The sequence below is a fragment of the Lytechinus pictus genome, chromosome 7 (assembly GCF_037042905.1).
Source record: "Lytechinus pictus isolate F3 Inbred chromosome 7, Lp3.0, whole genome shotgun sequence".
Lineage (NCBI taxonomy): Eukaryota > Metazoa > Echinodermata > Echinoidea > Temnopleuroida > Toxopneustidae > Lytechinus > Lytechinus pictus.
In genome coordinates this window covers 21936704-21959852 of record NC_087251.1, presented here as the reverse complement: position 1 = coordinate 21959852, position 23149 = coordinate 21936704, and positions in this window count along the sequence as shown.

The following is a 23149-nucleotide window of genomic DNA, read 5'->3' as shown; positions in this document are numbered from 1 at the left end:
GTGTAGTATAATTATGACTAACGCGCATTAGGTCTTGTTTTGCTTACAATGTTGTCTTTTGAGCGTCGAGTAGATTTACTCCAGTAATCCCAGGAGAGTCAAGTACTTTCAACATAGATCCATAATAAAAGTCATAGATCCATGAAGTCTAATTTGTGAATGAATTCCATAAAACCCTGAAGGTACGCAGCCGTACCCTCGGAATAATTTGCTTAGCAACGTACGTACGCGCATTGTGTTCAGCTTAGCAACGTGTATGCGCAGTGCTACGTACATCGGTCAGAGATATACAAAAAAGTGATTACGCGCGTATACCGCTAATTCACTTAACGTGTACTGGGTTATCAATGGGTTCAGTGTGCCCAGTGATCTTGCAGTGCTGGCTCATTTACTTAAGCGTGCTATAGTCGACTATAGCACGAGCGTGCAATAGTCGACTATAGCACGGCTAGCATATCTTAGCGTGCTATAGCTGATTCCTCTGAATGTCATGTGACACGCTTTCATCCAATCAGCTGTCAAGGATCTATACATGTGTTGTATAAACATATTTCACGAATAGCAGATGAGTGAAATATTGGCCCTTACGTGTGGAATATTTCTGGTATTCCATGAAAAAAAGCCATCCAATACAATCATAATCATCTGTCCCACCCCCCCCCCCCAAAAAAAAAGAGAGGGAGAAATTTGATTGAGAAAGTGATATCACTTATCACATAATTATGGCATCATCATTTCAAAAGATCAAATTTGGTCATTGACTCGCCACTTTAAACAGGTAGTTCATTATGACGTCATTGAGTGTCATTGTGCTCTATGCTGCACATCGCATTGCTGCTTTTATTGTTGTACGCATTGTATATTTCACGCAGTCACGCATGCGCACTAGACTGTTGAATACGGACTCATATTCACTGCCAAGTTTTGTACATGAGCCTGTGGGATATTTGTCAGATTTTGGTCCTTTTAGGGATATGCTGTGGTATTGAACAGGCAACTGATGCATTGTTAATGTATCGCTAAATCAATGTATATATATATACATGTAGATAATTTTTGATATTTTGTAATAGATAATCACCTTTGAATTATGGGTTCTAAAATAATTCTAGTTCTAAATTTAGTTCCCACTGTCAAGATTTGTGCCACAATTCAAACAACGTACTTAATCATGGAGTAATCGTAGTGATCTTGTCAGATCAGGGGGTGTTTCACAAAGATTTAAGTATGACTTAGTCGCACTTATATGCCAAGTTGCGTGCGGTATAAAAGGCATGACCTCATTGGTCAGATCATGCCAAGAGGACGCGCACTACAGCGTATTGATCAATAAGATTGTGCGTTGCATATCATGTACCCGTCGGGATTTAAGTGCGATTTAAGTCATACTTAAATCTTTGTGAAACACCCCCCATATCAGGTCATATTAGATCAGTCGTGGCATTTGTATTGATCATTGCAAGTTTTTGAGTGGTTCACAAATTTTTGTGATCAGTTACGAAAGGCCAATTGTGGCGTTCGTAAAGGATCGCACGACAGTGGGAACAAGGTATTACAAGGATAAAAAAAAAACAGGTTATGAAACTCCACTAACCATCACCATTTTTGGGGGTGGTGGTGGATGATTCAAATTATCAAACAATCAATCAACTTGTACAATATAGGATCAACAAGAGTTTACACCTACATGTATTATTGTGTGATAATGGTGATTATTGTTCATACTTCACTCTAAAGGACCAGAATATGTGTTTTGGAATGAACTTGGATTAAGACATCTTTACGTACACCTGCAAATTTGCCATGAGGATTGTAATAATGATAGAAATAATAATGTTTAATTATTCATCCAGGGTAGCCTCTTCAGTTAGGAAACTGCTCTTCAGGTGGGCCTTGCATAACATAATATTATTATTACCCTTCTCCAGTCTAAATGCTGAGCGCCTAGCAAGAAGGCAGAAGATCTAATTTTTATAAGTCTTTGGTATGACTCGGGCGGGGATTGAACCAATGACCTCCCGTTCATAATGCGGATGCTCTACCACTGAACCACTGTGCCTGGTACTGTGATGAGTATTGACTTGACTCTGTGAAAATTATACATTAACATTCCTGTTATTTGCACCTTTATTCTGTTTACAAGAAAAATACTAAAAATACTAACTCCATTGAAAAGTTGGTTTAAACACACCCTGAAATGGAAGGCAGAAATGCTAAGGGCCGATTACAGCTCATCAACGATAGAATTCAAAATGAAAAAAAAAAAACATCACAATGATATCATTGCACCTATAGGCGAATAGAGGAAGACGCATGGGATAGATTAGAATTCATTACTCACAGTTTAGACTGGGTACCAGAGATTTCCACTAAGGATGCTGTTTTTTAAAGCTCATTTCTTTTATGTTTGTTTGGGATTTGTCTTGGTTATTTGTGGGCCTCAAAGATTTTTCTCACATCTCACACCAAGAAGACCTCCCTGGTGAAAATTCTATACTTGTAGAAAGAGGGAGAGAGCTGGAGAAAGATGGAAAGAATGAAGAATATGAGAAGAAATGGAAGGAATAGTAGAGAGAAAGAGAGAGAGAGAACGAGGCAAAGAGAGAAGGAAAGAATTGGTTCGAGCAAAGGAGCAGGAGGCAGGAATGACAAGTGATAAAAAAGAGAAAGGAGAAGGAAAACACAAGAAAAGTGGAGAAAGGAGAAATGTGAAGAATGTGAGTATAGTGAGAGAATATAAAGGGAACATGATGAAGAGAGGAAGAGATGGAGAGAGGGGGAGAGCAGATGAGAGTGAGAAAGGGAGAGAGAACTAGATCATAGAGAGAAAAATAGCCAGATGAAATTTACATCTGCATACTATTCCTCAACTTAACATGAAAAAAAATATTGCTTTCTACCAAAACTCAATATTAAAATAGTGGGGGCGCTACTAGGTCTTCCCTTTACTAAATTGATAATGCCAACAAATATCCATTCCATCATTGTCATTATACAGTCTTGACACAGGTAAATGGTTAATCATTAAGGCAAATATTAGAAAGGCTTACTCTCACTAATGGTCAACAATAAAAGGTCAATTATTAAAGGCTAGGTTTATGATTTTCATACCCTAATAAGAAATCTATTTTAAAGATGAATTCATTCATCCATTACCAATTCATTGGGAATTCGAATGAAAATTACTAAGTACACATTGCTGGAAACCTAACAAAGGAGTGAGAGAAAGAAAATGACCTAATTTTTAATCATAATGAGAAAATAGAATTCAATAATGCATTGAACCTTGAAATGTACATATAAACAAATTCTATTGAAAATGCACATTATTCTACAAACATATTTTTTTCCAATAAAAAAGTCTCTTTGGATTTATTAGTGTGAATGAATATGAAATAAATTTCCTGTTACTTCACTGGTCTCCTACTTGTAAACATCCACTATTCTTTAAAGAACACCACAAATATTGTCTCTTTCAATATCACCTCATTTTATTTCATCAATACTCACACCCACTGTTTAAATTCAATCACATCCATCTCCACAACTCTCACTCCCAAACTTGAACTACAGAATGAACATGTATGCTGGGGTAAACAGTAGCTATTATGCTTCACTGGGCATCGTACTACAAACATCATCTATGATTATAACCAACTCTCATGCGCCGTTCAAAAGCCACGTGAAATGGTGTCATGAATGAATGAATACTACGAGCCCCTTTCATCATCGAATTAAAGTGACAGGTGAATACCGGTACAAAATTTTCAGAATAGAAGAGAGTAGATTGTTAAAGAGAAATAAGGTTAAAAATATGTAATTTTTGCGACACACATTCAACAAACATTGGCAATGTCACTTAGATATTTAAAAAAAAAAATCTATGCATACATTTATTTTACACACATTTGTTGTTATTGATGAGGAATAATACTCTCTGAGCCCTTTATATTAAATGTTAAAAATTAACCATTTGTTTTCACAATCAAAATTTTCAATGAAAATCTGTGTCTGTATTGCAGATTTTATACTCTTCTCTCTTCTTTTTCTTTATTCATTTTTTTAATATTTGAAAAATCAAGGGGTGGGGGCAGTTGCCACCATGTGATACTGCCCTTCACACAGACAAGGAACACTGTGAAATCTTGGGTACAGACTTGGGGGACAGATTTGGGGCAGCTTATCATACAAAGTTGACCACTTGCATACGAAAACTATGACAAACGTATCAAGCTTAATTAGTGAATTGTGAGGATTACACATTCAATGGCCATTCAAATGAACAAAACCTAAAAAAGATGTTTTCTATATTAAAAATAGCTGAGAAGACTTGCTTGGATTAATTTGAAAACAGAATGGATTTGGGATACCATGAGAGAGATATGTGTGTGATTGATGACATGAAGGCATCATTATATTTCTTTAACAGGTGCCGAGAGAATTTCAACATACACTTTATATGCACCTATGACGCATATAACTGGACCCGATACCACCACTTTCATGGAACACCAAATCACCCTCAAGATTACACTTAACATCTTCAACCCAGTAAATGATTAGCCGGCCATGCCAGATTGTTTCATACAGATAGACACAGGGGATAGATATATTAGGTTTGATGAACTCCATTTCCATAGCAGTAGTTGAGAGTTTCATAGCTGCATTCATGCACTCAAGCTTGGAAACATGACCATGAATCACTAATCATGTTTGTCATTAGAACATCCTTTTTTATTAGGTCTTTTCTATAATAACAATAATAATAATATAGGGTATTTATATTGCGCACATATCCACCTTGTTATGTGCTCAAGGTGCTCCTATATTACCCGGCTAAGCTAGGCGTTCATAGCGCACACAGCTTTTTAAGGAATTACTTCCTTCCGGTACCCATTTACCTCACCTGGGTTGAGTGCAGCACACTGTGGATCAGTTTCTTGCTGAAGGAAATTATGCCATGGCTGGGATTCGAACCCACGACCCTCTGTTTCAAAGTCCGAAGACTAATCCACTGGGCCACAACGCACTATTGATATTTCTTAAGGTTATTATGATTCTTTATAATTTTTATGAAAGATTGGTTTATTAATTTAATAACTAGATTAATAAATTAATCTATTCATTTGTTTATTTGTATTACTAATACTTATCTACTCATATACTCTTATAATCATTATCATTATTATCTATTTATTAATTTTTTTTTTTGGGGGGGTTGCACCGAAATTTGATTGTGTGAAGAAAAGGTCGGCCACGGTTCTACTGAAATTCATGCAATCCCATTCCTGCCAGTACATGGCAATATGACATCAACATAAACACAAAATCAATTATGATAACGATTCCTGAAATTTTTCAGTCTTTCATGTTAATTTACCCATTATCCACGATAAGAAAATTAGCACAAAACGAACACCTGAACATGCTTCAGAACCATAATTTACGGAGAAAATAGTTACTTGAACGCAACCACAGTCCAGTCGCCCCTTTGGCTGGTATTTTCCTGACGAGTCCACCCAGTTGTTATCCGCATGCTCGATTCAATCTGTCTCATTACTTACTATATGTCACAAGACATTGCTCAAATTGGCATGAAATCTCACCCACCTCTCATATTTTCCTTTCAATATTCAGACAACTATATACCCATGGTCCCAACCCCGATTTCCACCATATTTTTCGCAGCCAGATTGGATAAACTGCCCATTACATGCATGGCAGGGTATCATCAACAAGATTCTGAAATATTGTATTGTTAGATAATAGGACAAGATCCAAATGGTCATTAAGTTGCGCATTTATGCCTTTCTGCCATGAGACCCACAGTCTTTTACAACCTTCTATCATTAAACTAAACATGGCACCGAAGCCAGGTCCTTCACAATAGGGACTGGATGATGCAAAATGACGGAAATGATGAGAGATGGAAAAATAAGTAAAAGGGGCATATATCAATACAAGCTGAAACATCCCTATGCTTCATTTATTCTTGAGCCAGAAAAAAACAAAACCAATGAAGGCCATTTTCTTGTAATCAATTTAGTCCACTGCCATGGTTGTCCTAACCATAGAAGCTTTTCATTATAATTATATAACAATTTTTATAATTATATAACAATACAAAGTCATAGTGAAGACCTTTGCTCATTACCAGCCTTCATGCTGGCAGTCAGTCTTAACCATCAAGGCTCTTTGTTGCATCATGACAACTATTCAAACAAACTACAAAAAAAAGAGAAAATCCCTGCCTTTTTCAGATGCCATAACTATTTGACGATATGGTTTTAAGCAAAAATGGGATGAAGGGTTGCTCATGCCCAAGTAGGGGGTGGTGTATTCATGCATGACTTGATTGATAATTTACATAAATTTATAATCAAGCACCATTGGTATCATTTCATGCAACACCTTTTGGTCTGCCCCCTCCTACCAGAGCCGTGCACTGCCAAAGATCTGGAGTCTTTTCACCCCAAAGCCAGATCTTGTACCCTCCACTGGACAGGACTTATGTAGTGACCCGAGAAGATCATTTGAACACCCCCCCCCATTCCCCAAAACCACTACTAACATTTAAAAAAAATTGTTTTCATTTTGCAATGAGCCCAATTTGAAACTGTTCATCTCTTCTTGTAAAATCCATAAAGTTTATTGAGGAAAGAATAACATGGATATTTTCTAGTATCTCTACATAATGTATGACGATATCCTATAAGATGTCTTGGAATGAGTACTTTCTAATGAGCCCCCCCAAAAAGCATATTTACTGTTAAATTAGCAAGAGCTCAAACTTCTTTGTAAAAATAAATAAATATTTGGAATGGGATCGATCGGGTAGGCTGGTTCTCATGCATGTCAAGAATTCAAATACGAAGGAAAACTTATGCTTTTAAGATCTGGAAAGCGAGTATCATCACCAGCTATTTTACTGGAGAAATGGAGATTCTATGGCATCATAGCTCATTGCTTAACTCTCTCATTGAATCTGCTAGCATCTCAGCATTTCTCACTCTAAATTACAAAAAAAAAGGATGCTAGCCAAAAGTTTTTTAGCTGTAGAAGCCTACCAACCTGAAATCACAGACCTCATAACCATTGCTAAAAACACAAACACAGCTAAAAATACTACATGTACAAACTCACTTCGATTTAAACACATCACATGCAGGTATTTGCGACTTCACATAATCTTGCAAGGTGCCCCGGAAGATAAATAGGGAAACTGGAGCAAAAACTTACTGAGTATACACATCTATGTGCTGCTCATGTTAAAAATGGCATCAGCCTGTACCACAATAACACTGACAAACAGACCCTTTCGTTCAAAGACACGATTCTCATTATACTATCTAAAACCGGTTTACTGGAAACCGGTTAAGGAAACCAGTTTGGAAGATCGCTTTGCTAGCATTCCCATTGAATCACCAGAAAGTGGTTTTCAAAACCACTTCACATAAAGAGGTATTGTTGCTATGGGAACACTCTCAGTGGGGTGACATGTTTTGCGCAAAATGTGAAACCCCGGCGTAGGCATTCCACATAGTGTGTGGAGTAGCGCACTCAAAATGTGCGAAGATCGCTTCCCGAAGAACAGTTGTGTCCTCACTTACGCTAAAACCAGTTTAACAGGGTGAAGCGATCTTCAAAACTACATTGTGAGGTGGTTTTCTGAACCGGTTCGGAAGATCACTTCCAAGACCGCTTCGACCGTTCTCATTACACGTTAAATTAGACCCCTGTTACATCTGAAAGTTTCCTACCCGAGACCCGACCGAGTCCACTTGCAACCTTGACTGGATTATTGGTGGATTAGCTTCGCGAACGGACCGAGTCCGAAATGTGGTCTGTTTACATCACATCGTTCATTTCCTTCCCTATCGGTACGGTTTCGAGCGGTATCCGATTGCTGACACCAAAGGGCGCTTTTGATCTAGGCTCTGAATAATTTGCGGGCGCTAATTGAAGTTGTTTACATTTCGTTACACTTGTCGGCTGCTAGCTCGCCATTTGGTTACGATCGGATAGTGTACGTTAGTTGTTATTTCTAGATATTTAAAACCCCGAAAAGTACAGACCCTCGAATACATTATGAAGAATATTAATGTGTATTCCCTGATTCGGGAAAGTCGTAAGCAATTTCTTCGGGAAAGGGCAATCAGAGTGAGAAGGTTTGAGGAAAGGCGTCGGCAGAGAATAAGGATGGCGATGATGTTGATAATGGCGATGAGCTACGGCTGCACAAGCGACAGGGTACTCTGGAGCAAGTACCGATCGGGGCATTTCTGGCAACGAGTGGTGAACGAGGAGTTTGCAGCTGAAGATTCCTTCTTTCCACTCAAATCAAAGACTTTATCAATCACAATTCACATGTCGCATGCCGCAAAACATTCGAAGAACAACGGGGCTGGGGAGGGGATAGCGCGCGCTATGACGTAATTTGACAGCTGGCGAACGGACCGAGATAGGTTCGAAAGCTTGTGCGCGTTTACATCTACGAATCGGTGGACCGGGACCGGCCCGATACCTATCCAAGACTACCTCTGGATGTGGTCTCGGGTATAGGTTCGCTAAAAGGTGGCCCGAGGTAGGTTTGGGATGTTTACATCTGATTTCTTTCCGACCCGAGGTAGGCCCCGGGCCCGCCCAAGGTAGAGAATCTCTCAGATGTAACAGGGGTCTTAGTTTCCACTAAACTAGTTTTAGAACGGTAGTGAGACGGTGTCCAAGATAGTTACAGATTTTCCTTGAAGTTCCAGAGCTGTAGTCAAGTATCACAAATCAATCTATCCAATCATCTTTCTTACATTCATATGGTATGGGATCCTTAATAATTATTCCTTTAATAATGATCAAGTCAATTGGGCATTTTGAGGAATAAGCATTTCAATTTTGTCATATTGTTTAGTTTCCCCATCATAAATGTAGTTTGCATTAAAATCATGCCTTGCTTAATTTCATTATCTATAAATAATTCCTGAGATTTTTTTTTTCTTTTAGTAAATACATTTATAGTATAGAGTGAAGTCTAGTTTAATTCAGATTGTGGTTTAAATATTTTAACAATGGGTAGGCAAATTTGACATAAATATTCAGCAATTAAATATCTAGATTATCAGCACAATTGGCCATTAATCTCTCATAAATTTAAGAAAACATACCAGTGCCTAAATCAGGAAAGATACGCAGTACGAACAAACAAATACAAATTCCAGAGAAAAAGGCTGAACTTAATCCAGAGAACAAAATTATGATCTGTTCACATACTGATTTTTTTTTTCTTGACTAAATGGTACACTTTCATGCCTTTGCAATGAGATCAAACAGTGCATTACAAAGAAAAGGATTGCTCTTCTTTTTGCCATCACACAGCAATGTCACAGATTGGAAAATCAAATGTACAAAACCTGAAAAAAATATTGTACAAACTTGAAAAAAAAACTCTTGATGAATTGTAAATTTGGCTTTAATATACATTTAGCTTCTGTTGTTCTCTTTGTGGGGGTAAAGCACTTACCTGTAGATCAAAGATATAGTGCATGCAGAACAAATATGGGAAACTCTAAATTTCATACCTTTAATAAATGGGACAGTATATAAAAGGGCTTGTTTTTCATGGTTAATGCATAAGGTGAGCAATAATGGTGTCACCTGACCCACATTCTTTTTTAAGAGGATCTTGAAAAAGACAGTTATGAAATAACAGGGATGGAAATCTTTAGACTGTTTTGGCTGATCCAAATTTACTCTTGCTATTTACTAAAGCTGTTTCCACACTTACTTTTAGAAAACAATCTTACCTTCAGAAGTGATTTTATGATTGAAATTTATATGGTAATTTGAAACTCTGCAAAGTAAGCATATGTAAAACCAAAGCTAAGTTCACTATCTTGGGAGTAGACAAACTCATCAAACTTATTGTGAAATCACAATTGAAATTATTAGTCAATATTTCAAGATTATAAAAACCAAACATTGAACTTTTGATACTTGAAGAAAGTATATTGTGTGATTAGATGCAGTCTAAAAATTCCAATCTGAAAGTCAGTTGGTGTGTAAAGTGAAAGTGCAGCAAGAGAATGCTTTTAACAGGCCTGTTTTTTTTTCATTAAAAGTTTTTTTTTCATCAATCGGAAATAAATTTCAAACGATTTCAAACTGCTGGAGTCAATAGTACTCCTCCTTATGTGGTATCCTACATCAAGAGCCGGAGAGAGGGGGGGGGGGGGGGTGGGGCGTTTGTTTTAATCTGGCAAACAGATTCTGAATGGACTATTTTTGCAACATTAATTTTCTACATTTAACCATTTTCATAGGGTGATATTGAATTGGCATCATGATCATCATGATGCCATTTCTTACTCTCTGTTATCACCCGGAGAGGCACATAAGGTTCCACATACCTGACCTCTGCTCAACAAGGAAGAATTAATCTTCTGTGAAACCTGACCCACATCCCATTTTTCTTTATCCTATACCTTTGTATTCTGTATGTATATTTTTGATAGTCAAATAAATGTAAATAATAATGCTAATAACAACATTCTATTCTACACTCTAGCCTTTTAAGGAATTTATTTATTTATTTATTTATTCAGTTTTATTTAAAAACAGGGTAGTCCTTTCAGAGCCCAAAGGCCTGCTTTACAAAAGAGCCCTGTAGACATAGAAAAATTAACAAAATAAATGAAATACAATTAATATAAAGTAAAATACAATACACAATCAAAATTACATGACATATCAATGATATCACATTAAATGAATCAAAACAAAAATTAAAAACCTAGATTAAAATCAAGACAGAATAAAAGACGAACAAAATCATAGAAATAAAGGAAATTACTTTAAAAACGTGTGACTAAAATTAAACTAAGTAAAATTTATAAATAAGTTATAAAATTGACAATTTAAAAAACTTTGAAAATTATTGATATAAAATGGCATAAAGCAGGTAGCATACAAGGACAAATAATAGAACAAAAGGTAAAATGAATCAAACAAAAAATACATAAAGTATCACAAATACATTTAAAAAAAAAAAAAAAAAAAAAAAAAAAAAAAAAATTGCCTGGGTCAATTCAGTGTCATCTCACATATTAAAAAAATAAATTAAAAAAATATTATTATTGACATTAGTCTAAAGTTCATATTAAACTATGTAATAAAGAATTACAACTAGATTGCATATATTTATATCATGACACATTGATGGTAGTTCTTCAAAATTAATATGAAAACAATAAAATAATTGATGGGGAATTATGTAAGAGCTATAATATGTTCTCTTTTTTAATGAAGGTTGGAGGAGGGAAAATTGAGGTCTAAAACATCCTGTGATTTTAATAGACAAATGAGGAAAAAAAAACTTTCATCCAATCAGAATGCACGAGCTCATTACCTTTCATACATGCACAGTAGAGGGCAGCAATCATGATTAGCAACAGCACACTATTGATTGCAGTGGTTTATAGCTATATGGTATCATTCATAGGTAGGTTAACAAGCTTTGTCAAATTCCACTTGGTTTACTATTAATTTGGTCTGGTCATTATTTTGGTCCATTGCCCAACTGGTCTTATTATCAAATAGTCTAATTGCCATTTAATCTATAGCTTTTCCTATCTAATGACCACTTGGCCTATGAATTACTAATTATCAATAAATTTTACACAAACTTGGTTTTAGAACACTTGGGTATATAAGGTACCACCAAAAAAAATGAAGGCATGTCTATTTCAGCAAAGAATAACCATGAGGAATGTGAGAAAGCTGCTGTGTAGGATGGCAAGCAAGATTCCTGCTAAAATGCAAAGGGTTTTAGTTATGGTGCCAAAGACAAAAAGAGGCAACACCTAACTGTAAATCAGATTAATATAAACAGGAGTTAATTCCATATTTGAACACATTATTCAAATAAAATGGTCATATAGACAAAATGGAATTAGACCAAAAAGGTTTTAGACAAGGTGGAATAAGACCAAATAGCATATTCTACATGATTGCTTCTTGATTAGTATAGATCTTCTTTCTGTCCTTCTGTTTTCTTTCAATACATACTCATCTCCCTACAATGCGATCCAATACTTGGTTGCATATCTCTTTTGCATGATGCAAAATAAAAGTATCTGCTGCATCATTAAACAAACTTAATCAGCACTGGTATACAATGTAAAAGGCTGCCCTCTTGAGATAAGAAGTGAACGATAGTTCTCGCTACTCATTTCCCCCAACCAACTGAGTTGGTGTTAGCCAGAACCCACCATCCACCTGAACTTTTATTCTAACAAGGAACACTGCCCTCAACTGATAAATGGAGTGAACGAGAATTGAACGTAAGCTCCGCCAGAAAGTAAGCTCTAAAAACATAAAGGGTAAAAAGCAGAAAAGGTTTGAGGAGTTGCAGCATTTTCCAAACTTTTTTAAAATTTATGTCACTCCTCTACCGTATCGAGGGGTAATTCTACCCATCCCAACCTTCCATTTGAAACATTTTTTTTTTAAGTTTGACTAGTTTGCTATGTCCTGATAGTCAGTAAGTAAAAAAAAGAATAGATATGGTAGGGTGCCTTGATATCCATAAGTACTTTTCATTGATTAGACAACAGGTATATTGCATAAAACACTGCAACTAATGACAACTATAGACATCAACTGCAACTTCAAACAAAAAAATAATTTTGACCCAATAAAAATAATTTAGGACCCAATGACTTACTTGTGCTCTATATCACAAGAATCTCAAAGAAATCAGAAATGAGGGGAATCTGGAATGCATTTTTTTTTAATTTTGTGGAACAATGGCATTCAAATTGGCAATCCTTCTGAATAAATGGAACAGGTTTTAATATTCTTATACAAAAATGTATTACTGTTCACACCAAGCATTGACACAGAATGGCGGTGGTCACAAGAATAAAAAAAAAATTAATGTCACCTACCAAACATCACTAAAATTGGGTATTAATGCATTTGTTTTCATACAACATTTTCACTATTGTTTTAGTGTCACTACACAATCATAACACCCTGAAAAAAATAATTTAATCAGTGTTTATTAGGATTGTTCATACTTTCAAGGTACTTGGGAAAGTTGGGGACTTGAGAACAATGTCCAGCTTGAAAGCATCTTATATCAACATCACTGTCTTGCAGAAAACAAACTTGCATCAACTTTATACCAGAGGTGAAGAATGTGTTTGATAAATGTCAAATCCAGGAAATCTTCTTCAAATAGGGGCCAAACAAAAAGCTTCTACACAATGCTTTCAACAGACTATGCTTTTAGCCATGCAAATAATCTGAATTCAACATGGCTTTTAATCTCGAGGAAGGTTCTCAGTCGGATGTCTGCTCTACCTCCACTTCCTAATATACAAAGAGGTGAAATACAATGTTTAATATAGGTCACGTATAGTGACTCCAAGTTGAAAATGTTAAGACACTTTCTTAATATACATCAACATATATATAACAGAATTATGTATATATAAAATACATGTAATGTGAAAATTGTGATATAATATCTAAAATTTGGGAATGAATTTACAACCAAAATGCTTTCAAAAGAAAATTGTTTGGTCCCTATGTTTACAATTGTTTTCTTTCTTTTTTTTTTAGTATGAAAACACTTCTCAAGTATGGAATGGATAGATCATGGACCTAGTACACAAAGGTCCGTGGATAAATATATCAGGACAGAAACTTTGCTTTCTGGTATACAATAACTAACAAGTGTTCAAAGAGCTTTAATAAATAGAACTTACATGCATGTAGCAAAAATAATAGAGAATTGATCAATGAACAAGTGGAATGCCTCTGGCCGTCTCACCTGCATCACGCGATTCAATATAGCAGCAGTGCTGATTTTGAAAACTACTATAACTCGCACAAGATGTTCAGTGATACTTGGTTACTCTTATTTCCACGTTTTATGAACTAAAACAATACACTTATAGAGATATGATGGCTATTCAACAAATACCCCCAACGTGGCCAAAGTTCTTTGACCTTACATGACCTTTGACCTTGATCATGTGACCTGAAACTCGCACAGGATGTTCAGTGATACTTGATTACTATTATGTCCAAGTTTTATGAACTAGACCAACACACTTTCAAATTTATGGCTGTAATTCAACAAATACCCCAATTTGGCCAAAGTTCATTGACCCTAAATGACCTTTGACCTTGATCATGTGACCTGAAACTTGCACAGGATGTTCAGTAATACTTGATTACTATTATGTCTAAGTTTCATGAATCAGATCCATAAACTTTCAAAGTTATGATGGTAATTCAACAGATACCCCCAATTCGGCCAAAGTTCATTGACCCTAAATGACCTTTGACCTTGGTCATGTGACGTGAAACTCATGCAGGATGTTCAGTGATACTTGATTAACCTTATGTATAAGTTTCATGAACTAGGTCCATATATTTTCTAAGTTATGATGACATTTCAAAAACTTAACCTTAGGTTAAGATTTTGATGTTGATTCCCCCAACATGGTCTAAGTTCATTGACCCTAAATGACCTTTGACCTTGGTCATGTGACATGAAACTCAGGCAGGATGTTCAGTAATACTTGATTAACCTTATGGCCAAGTTTCATGAACTAGGTCCATATACTTTCTAAGTTATGCTGTCATTTCAAAAACTTAACCTCAGGTTAAGATTTGGTGTTGACGCCGCCGTCGCCGCCGCCGCCGCCGCCGCCGCCGCCGCCGTCGCCGTCGGAAAAGCGGCGCCTATAGTCTCACTCTGCTATGCAGGTGAGACAAAAATGATTTAATGGTCGCATCACTTTTTAAGATTGGGATGCTCGGATGATAGTCCAATGTATTACATTTCACATTATTGAATCTTTATCAAAGTTCAGACAGGTTTAACAATCAATTTCATATGCATCAGGACCAGAGCACATCTTCTTTCGTTCTATCGAAGATTTTAAAACTACTTAAGATGCAGCACTCATTTACTAAAGCATTTAACCCAACGGAAACGGGAGGATATGACGATCAGCATCCTACCGTCACTTCACTCCGTCGCCCAACCATCCGGGGCAAAGTAAACTTCCTGGGGCTGCTGAACATGAAAGCAATGCTAATGGAAGGTTCCATTCAGAAAGTAGCAAGATCATTATTCAAATGACTTTCGAGCTATGGGGGAAACCGCATTTTGTGTTAGAAGACAATAGATATCACTTAAAATGTCTTGTACTAACCCTCTGGTTAATATTTTGTGTTGCATTAATTAAGGAGAAATTTACACCTAATGGCGGTTGTTCTGAAAGAAAGATTAAAAAATAAGAAATTGTTGAAAATTTGAGAGAATATGAAAAAAGTAAGAAAGCCATAATCACTGTATTATTTGAAAAAAAAGTTGAATTTCAATAACAAAAAATCTAGGGTAAATGCAAAATTAAAAAAAGGAATAATCATTACACCTTCTTTCAATTGTATTGTTTTTGTGTGAGATGTGTTCATGCCTAGAACAAACAGACATCATAATGAAAAATGGTAAAATTTGGCATTATCCTTGATAAAATCACTACAGTGAAATGCAATATGCATCTTTCACTACAATTTTCCCCTTTTATAAGCTGCAGGCATCGCGTGATCTCGATTCTTTGATGAAGATTCAAGTCACCTATAAAACAATAGATGAAGGCAAATGATGACGCGGGATGATTGCTGTGCGTACCTAGTGTGTCATCTGAAGCAATTAACGTTTCAATTACGAAAACATGACTTCAGAACTGACCTCCAGTGACCTCGTTGTAAGACCGCAACAAAATATCTGGTACTTTTACTTTATTGGCAACGTATGGACAAAGAACCCTTTGCACTCAAGAGAATGTAGGCCCTATGTGAAAATGATAAACATAATGCGGTTTGGATGAAGACTGAAGCCCTAACAACATTTAAGAGACAAAACCATACAAGAAAATCTATAAACATGGGGTTTTACATGATAAACTCAAAGGGGGCAAAACATAATGAATGAATAAGTCAGTTAAGAAATAAGCAAATATCCGAGAAAGAGTTTGTACTCATTATGCATTATCTGTATTGTTATGTGATATCATGGATGACTTGCATAACATACCAAATGTCATAGGATAAACACTGGATTTACATTATACTCATTTTACAGAGAGTAGTAAGTATGTCATATGCAAATTGTCCAGCAGCACTCCTGGGGATTGTTTCATGAAACAATAAGTGATTTTCATTGTCAAGTTTGCTCTGAGCCAATCAGAACCAAGGATTTTGGTAGATAATTCATGAAATGCTCCCCCAGTCTCTTGTAAAACTAAAGACGTAATGGAAGAGACGGGGAAAATGAGAGATATTGTCTCTTTTTAGACACAAGTACGTTTTACCAAATATCTGAAGTCTATTTCAAAGGTCAAGTCCATCCCAGAAAATTGTTGATATGAATTGATAGAGAAAAATAAAACAAGCATAACGCTGAAAATTTTATCAAAATCAGATGTAAAAGAATGTTACAACATTTTAAAGTTTCGCTTATTTTTCACAAAACATATGTAAAACTCAGTGATATGCAAATGAGAGAGTTATGTCCCTCACTCACTTTTTTTATTGTTTGAATTATACAATATTTCAATTTTACATATTTGACAATAAGGACCAACTTGACCTAACCATAAATTGCTAAAATAATGGTAATTCCACATGTTCAGGGATGAACAAAATATTGTTTCACATTACAATGAGAAAATTAGACCTGGAGGTGATAATATATGAATGGAATATTATAAAGGTGATGCAGTGAAGAATGCAGTGAATGAAAGAGCAAAGATGATGACTTTTACTTTCCAAGAAATTAAACTATAGTAATGATATATCACTGGAATCAGACAAGACCTTCAAACGGAATAGATCATCTTGTCTTCAATCTAAGAAAAGAGAGTTTAAAACATATACTGAAAAATCTCTTCATCAGGATGATTAAAGACACCCATGCTCTCCAACGTTATTGCGGCTTTAGAAGTCAATGGATTGATCCGTTAGAAAGGAATCAGTATCCAAAGCGCTTGATGGATGTTCCAGCTTTTTCTTTTAATCGAGAAAACCGCATTTACATCATCCCCTTGAAGAAGAACATGACTTGAAATGAATGTCATCATATTGCCTTCTGATGGATGTCATGGCCCACATGACGAATCCCTCCTGAGTGCATGGTCCAAAACCACCTACATGATGGTGCATGTCTAAGAGAGTGTCCACAGATGCCCCTATGAACCCAATTCAATTAGTGGGGGATGGATACAATTAAAGAAGGATCAGGGATTCTTGTTCTTAAAAGTAACTTTTAATGGAGATTTGGACATGGTTGTTGCAACTGCTATTTGGTTTTGTAATGTGACAAAATATTCAGCAGAATATCTTTCTCCTTGCTTTTTCTACCTCATTCCCATCCCTCTCCCCCCCCCCCCCCCCACTCCCCATCATCTCCTGTCTTTGTTGTTTGCTACCAAGCCCCAATCAATCAGTCAGAAAACATATTATTTTTCCTATATTTCTTTTCATTCTCTTCATGAGAAACCGTAATTTAAACCTTTCATAATGATGGTTTACCATAAAGCTTCAAATGCAAGAAACATGCCAGAAATAGTGACAAAATTACCATTTTACTTCACCTATCATTCAGAATCATTTGCAGAGGGGAAAACAAGATAGAATAAAGGAATACAGCACATTTATCATCCAAGGCAGTGACCTTTTATCCACTTCACGCATGGTATGGTATAGAGGCTGAAAAAAACATCTTGCAAAGTTTACTCCCCTACTATGATCTGTCATGCTACTTTGCCATTTGGTGAAAAATGCAAAAGGGAAGAACTAAAAACATGTCTCCATGGGAGGACCTTTGGATTCATCAGATTAGTAGAGCATGGGTTTTCAACACCTTGCCATTCTACGTTTAACACACTAGCTTGATAGCTATTTTGTTTGGTAACAAGTTGCAAATTGGCAACCAGATGTAACCTTTCATTACAAAACATTGTTAATAAACTGCCTTGCAAGCCTGTTGAATAATCAAGGTCAAATATGTGTTAAAGAAACATGTTAAGAACAATTTTTTTTTCAAAATATGTATTCCATAACAATCACTGATTTTAAATTGGCAACATATTGAAAGTTTTCAAGAAAACATTGTTTCTGAGCTGCCTCACAAACCTGCTACTTTTTTATGATTGGCCCTGTTGCATGTCTTAGTATAATCAATTGTGTCATGAGATGCCGCTGCATTACAAACTTTCAAACGGTATGAATGGGTCGGAAGTGTTATAAATAAATAAATGGAGAGCATCAAGGAGAAAAGATAGAGGAGAGATAAAGAGAGATGTGGTGGTTGAAGGGAAGAGTAGGGATAGATGGAAAAAGAGATGAAAGATGAAAAGAAATATTATATAGAATTCAAGATAAATCTGATAGGTCAACTAGAAATATGAAGAAAGATTCTTTACAGAGAACAGAATAGGTGGGATATTCTGATAGACAACTAGTGACAGGAAATGAATCATCATCAGAAAAAAAGAAAGGATGGATATAGTTTTTAAAAGGGGAGAAAAAAATGACGAGTTACCTAACAAGGAATATCAGAACATCGTTGGGGGTACAAAAGGGGCGGGAGCCAGGAAAGAGTTACAGCAAGTGAGAAAAAAAATGGTTAACAGAGAATGGAAAAGATATGTGATAGACAACTAAAGTAAATGGGAGAAATTTCATAACAGGACACGAGAAAGAGAAGGAGGAGAATAGGGTTGCAGGACAAGAGAGGGATAAGTGAAAAGAGAAAATAAATATAAAGTTAAATAATTTTAAATAATGAAAGAAGAATGCAAAAGATAACTAAAATGAGTTTGAGTTCAGATCAGGTGTAGGTGAGAGGGGGTACAGAGGGATATTGAGAATAGGGTGAAGGGCGAAAGGGAGTTAGTGAGGTTGGGAGGGGGTGGAATAAAAAGAAAGGTGGAAAGAAGAAGGAGGAGAAGAAGGAGAAGAGAATAAAGGGGAGAAAGGAGAACAAGAAGACAAGGAAATGAAAGGAGAAGAGGAGGGATAGGAAGAGGAAGAAGAAGAGGGAATGAGAGAGGATTTATAGAGAATGAAGAAGAGTGATTATATATTCATAACAGAAGTTGATAAAAGAAAATGAAGAAGTTGAAGAGGAGGGTGGGGATAGAAGCAACCGCAGTGATCAAGTAGAAAAGGAGATAAAAATGAAGGGAACACATGAAGAGAGAATGAAAGATGATCTTGAGTATATTCATATCAGGAGTAGATCAGAGAATGTTAAGAAGCAGAGGAAGAGGACGGGGGTGGAAGACACTGGGGAGAGAGGATTAAATGAAAAGGGGAACTAAAGATGCAGTGACACTCTTCAAGATAACAAAAAAGAAGAATGTGAAAGATAATTAAAATTAGCATGAGTATATTCATATCAGAAGTAGATAGCAGATTGAACAAGGGGAGGGGATGGTGAGACGTAGAAGAGGGATATACGGAAGGAAGATTTGTAAAAGCAGGTCTTAGAAGTTACAGAGGAAACCTTCAGAAGTAACGGAGGAATATTGGTACAACATATCAGCCACCAACATCAAAGCGGGAGGGAGAGGAGGGCAATGGCAGAGGAGAAAGAGATTAAAGTTAAAAAGATATATTTCATATAACAAAATATTAATGTGATACACAACTAATCTCACAGGGATCATATTTATAATCAGGAGTAAATGAAGGCCAGAAAGGGGACAATAGGAATGAAAAAAAAGAGTGTGAGATAAAGAAATATGGAGAGATACTCCATATGGAATATCAAGGGGATAATTACAACACAACTAAAATGACAAATGCATACCAAGTTGAAAGGAATGAGCGAAGGAAGGGGAACGGTGAAGAAGAAAAAGAATCCCATACAAAGAAAGACGGGGATAGAAAGTTGGAGATGTAGATAATTTGGGAATGAAAAGTAAGGGAAAACGGGAAAGAATGTGTCAAAAGTAACAAATGGACCTTGCAGCAGGTGCCAAATTATCAAAAAATGATATAACAGATTTAAGAGAGGAGAGAATAGGTAACAGGGGAGGAGTAATGAGGAATGTAAATAGGGAGAGAGAGAGAGACGGGGGGGGAGGGGGGTGGGTGGGTGAGAGGGAGAGTCAGATAGACAGAAATTGATAATAATACATAAATAAAGAAAGAAACAAAGAGAGAGAGTGGAGCAATTTAGAAACAAAGAAATGACAAAAACACAAAAAGATTAAACATGGGCACAAATAGAGGATATGGTAAACATAGACAAAGAAAATACAGAAAGATACACTCTAAACTCCAAGGATTTAAAATAACTCCAAATTGACAGTGAATCGTGACCAGCCGAATTTTTAATTTATTTTAAATCTTAAGGATTAACTTTTAAATCTCAAAAGATTTAAATTCAAATCTTTTAGATTTATATTTAAATCAACAAGATCTAAATCTAATATTCGGCTGGTCACTATTCACAGCCGATCTGGATTTATTCTAAATCCTTGGAATTTAGAGTGCAGGGAGGAAAAGAATAAAAGAAATTGATGAAAATAATTATCATATAGAGAAAATGTAGTTAATAAAGAAATATGCAAGAGAAGATTGAGAAAAGTAGTAAGGAAGGATGAAGACAGAGATATCGATGACTGAGGAATGGAGAGTAGTTTTCCTTCATTGATTGTACTCATAAAAACAGAATGAATAATATCATCAGAGTACGCCAGAGACGTTGGCGCCGTTTTCTTTCATTGTTACGGAAACCTACCGTAAAGTGTAAAGAAATTCGCTGATTTGGAACTAATGGCTAAAGAGGCCTGGATCATACAACTTTAACCGGGAAGACGGCAAGTGATCGCAAAGGTCACTTCAACATCTGATGACCCCAAGCCAGTCAACTGTCAATCACAACTCATTTATAAAGAAGATTGTTTGTGAGCATTATATGTTGACAAATTACGGCAAAAACAGGAGTCTGATATCAGGCTTCCTGCGCGTCATCAAACTTGCGTGCAAAACCAGACTGAAATACCAAATAGCATGACATTTTACTTAAAAAGAAGTATTTTTTGTAAGGTTTCTCATAATGTCAGGGTATGAAATAAAAATTTAATCTTAAAAACATACTAAATTCAAAGGTCACATATGATTAAAGTTTTTAAAAATAACAATTACTCCAAAAGGAATCTTTCCAACGGTTAGAATGGTTTCGAATAGCACTCATGGCTAACCATGATGAAAGCTTGGGTATGGCAAGTGGATAAAATAAATTCTGCTTCTAGCAAGCAACAATTTTAACAACTTTAATGCCCATAATCTCAAAATGCTCCATTCAACAATATGGCATAACTCATACTCCACTAAAAATGGTTTTGAGAGAAAAAATACAAAAAGGTTCTACCTCCATTATGATTTCAAACATATCAGTACACCCATTAAAAATAATTCTGCTCTGTATGTCAATATATAAAGCATAAGTCATGAATTTTAAAGACCAGATAACTTTATATAACTTCTTGTCTGAAATGGGTGTTTGATATGTTTTAAGGCCACTGCACATCAAACATTGTCCATGCCCCATTCTAGTACACATCATACTGAATGAAAATCATTATTCAAGATAGTGCACTTTTAAAAAAGAATGCCTCGTATTGTTTGCACACACTAGATTTCTGGTATTTAAAAGTATATATCCAGATCAGCAGTGAATAATGACAAGTCGAACTCTCAAATCAGATTTAAATCTTAAAAAAAGAATCTTAAAGATCTGAAAATGCCAATCCAAAATTTGACTTGTCACTATCAACATCTGATCTGGATTTATTTTTCAATCTCTGAAATCTAGCGTGTACAAAAAGCACAATGCATTTTTTTTAAAGTACAGTGTTTTTTGTTCCTATTAAGATACAATGCATTCTTCTATTACACTGTACTATTGGCATTGTTCACAACCATCCATCACCCAAAAATTATACAATTATACAATTAATTGTAATCAAAAGTCTATAGCAATAAAAAAATTGTGATCAATTATAACCCCCAGTTCTTCTTCACTGAGTAAATTCAAAGACGTGGGAATATGATCCTTGAATGAGGGTGCCATACTTCTTTTCTAAGTTTTCTGTAAAGAGGGTTGAGGATATTTTTATTGTATTGATTCTTCAGGTCCCGTTTGGGTTTGGTTGATTTTGATCTATGATTGGAATGGGTAAATAAAGTTGAAATATTAAAGGGGGGATTGGCACGACTAGATTTAAGCTGCTAACTCACACAGCTTGGAAAGCATCCAGTTAGAATTTTGTAAATCAGATCTCGTGATTTAGCTGATCGAGAAGCTTTCAAGAGTAAAAGTATTCAATGATATTCAAAGCAGCTTCTCAAAAGTTAGCTCATGGGCAAGTTTGTTCAGATGACCTTTCATTTCTTTTATTATGATAGGAAAATTTCAAAGCAAGATATTACGAAGCATGCCTTACATAGCAGGAGGCAGACATGGAATAGAACAGGTGACCAGAATAGCACACCAATAAACACTCTATGAAGGTATTTGTTGCATTTCTACTTTGAATGCATTAGCATGTCATTATGACAATGTACTTGGCAAACTGTTAAATACCAGTTGCAAGTGGGTGCATTGTTTTTGTTTTTTGTGGATCTAGCAAAAACACAATTCAAAAGAATATATGAATAACAAACCACCATGACACTTTAGTACAAATGACCTTCTACTGAACATGCACAAAATGGAAATCCGAACTGGCTATACTTTCATAATATTGAAATAAATTAATGCAAGTCGATTGAGAATCACTCTATTCCACAACACAAAATGCAACTCTACAACCAAGAAATATACAATAGAAATATCAGAGGATATTTTTTTTCAGATTGAGAAGCTATCCTAAGCAGTCATGTTTTAGGCAGCTTCTCCTCAAATCCTAAGATCTCCTGCTTGTACTGAGCTCTCAAAAGATGAATGAAATTAGTGCATATGGTTTGGGAAATTGATTCGGTTTCTCAACACTCAGATTCTACCACACCATATGTAAATCACAATGTGATAAGTCTGAGGATTTCACTAAACTAGAAGCTT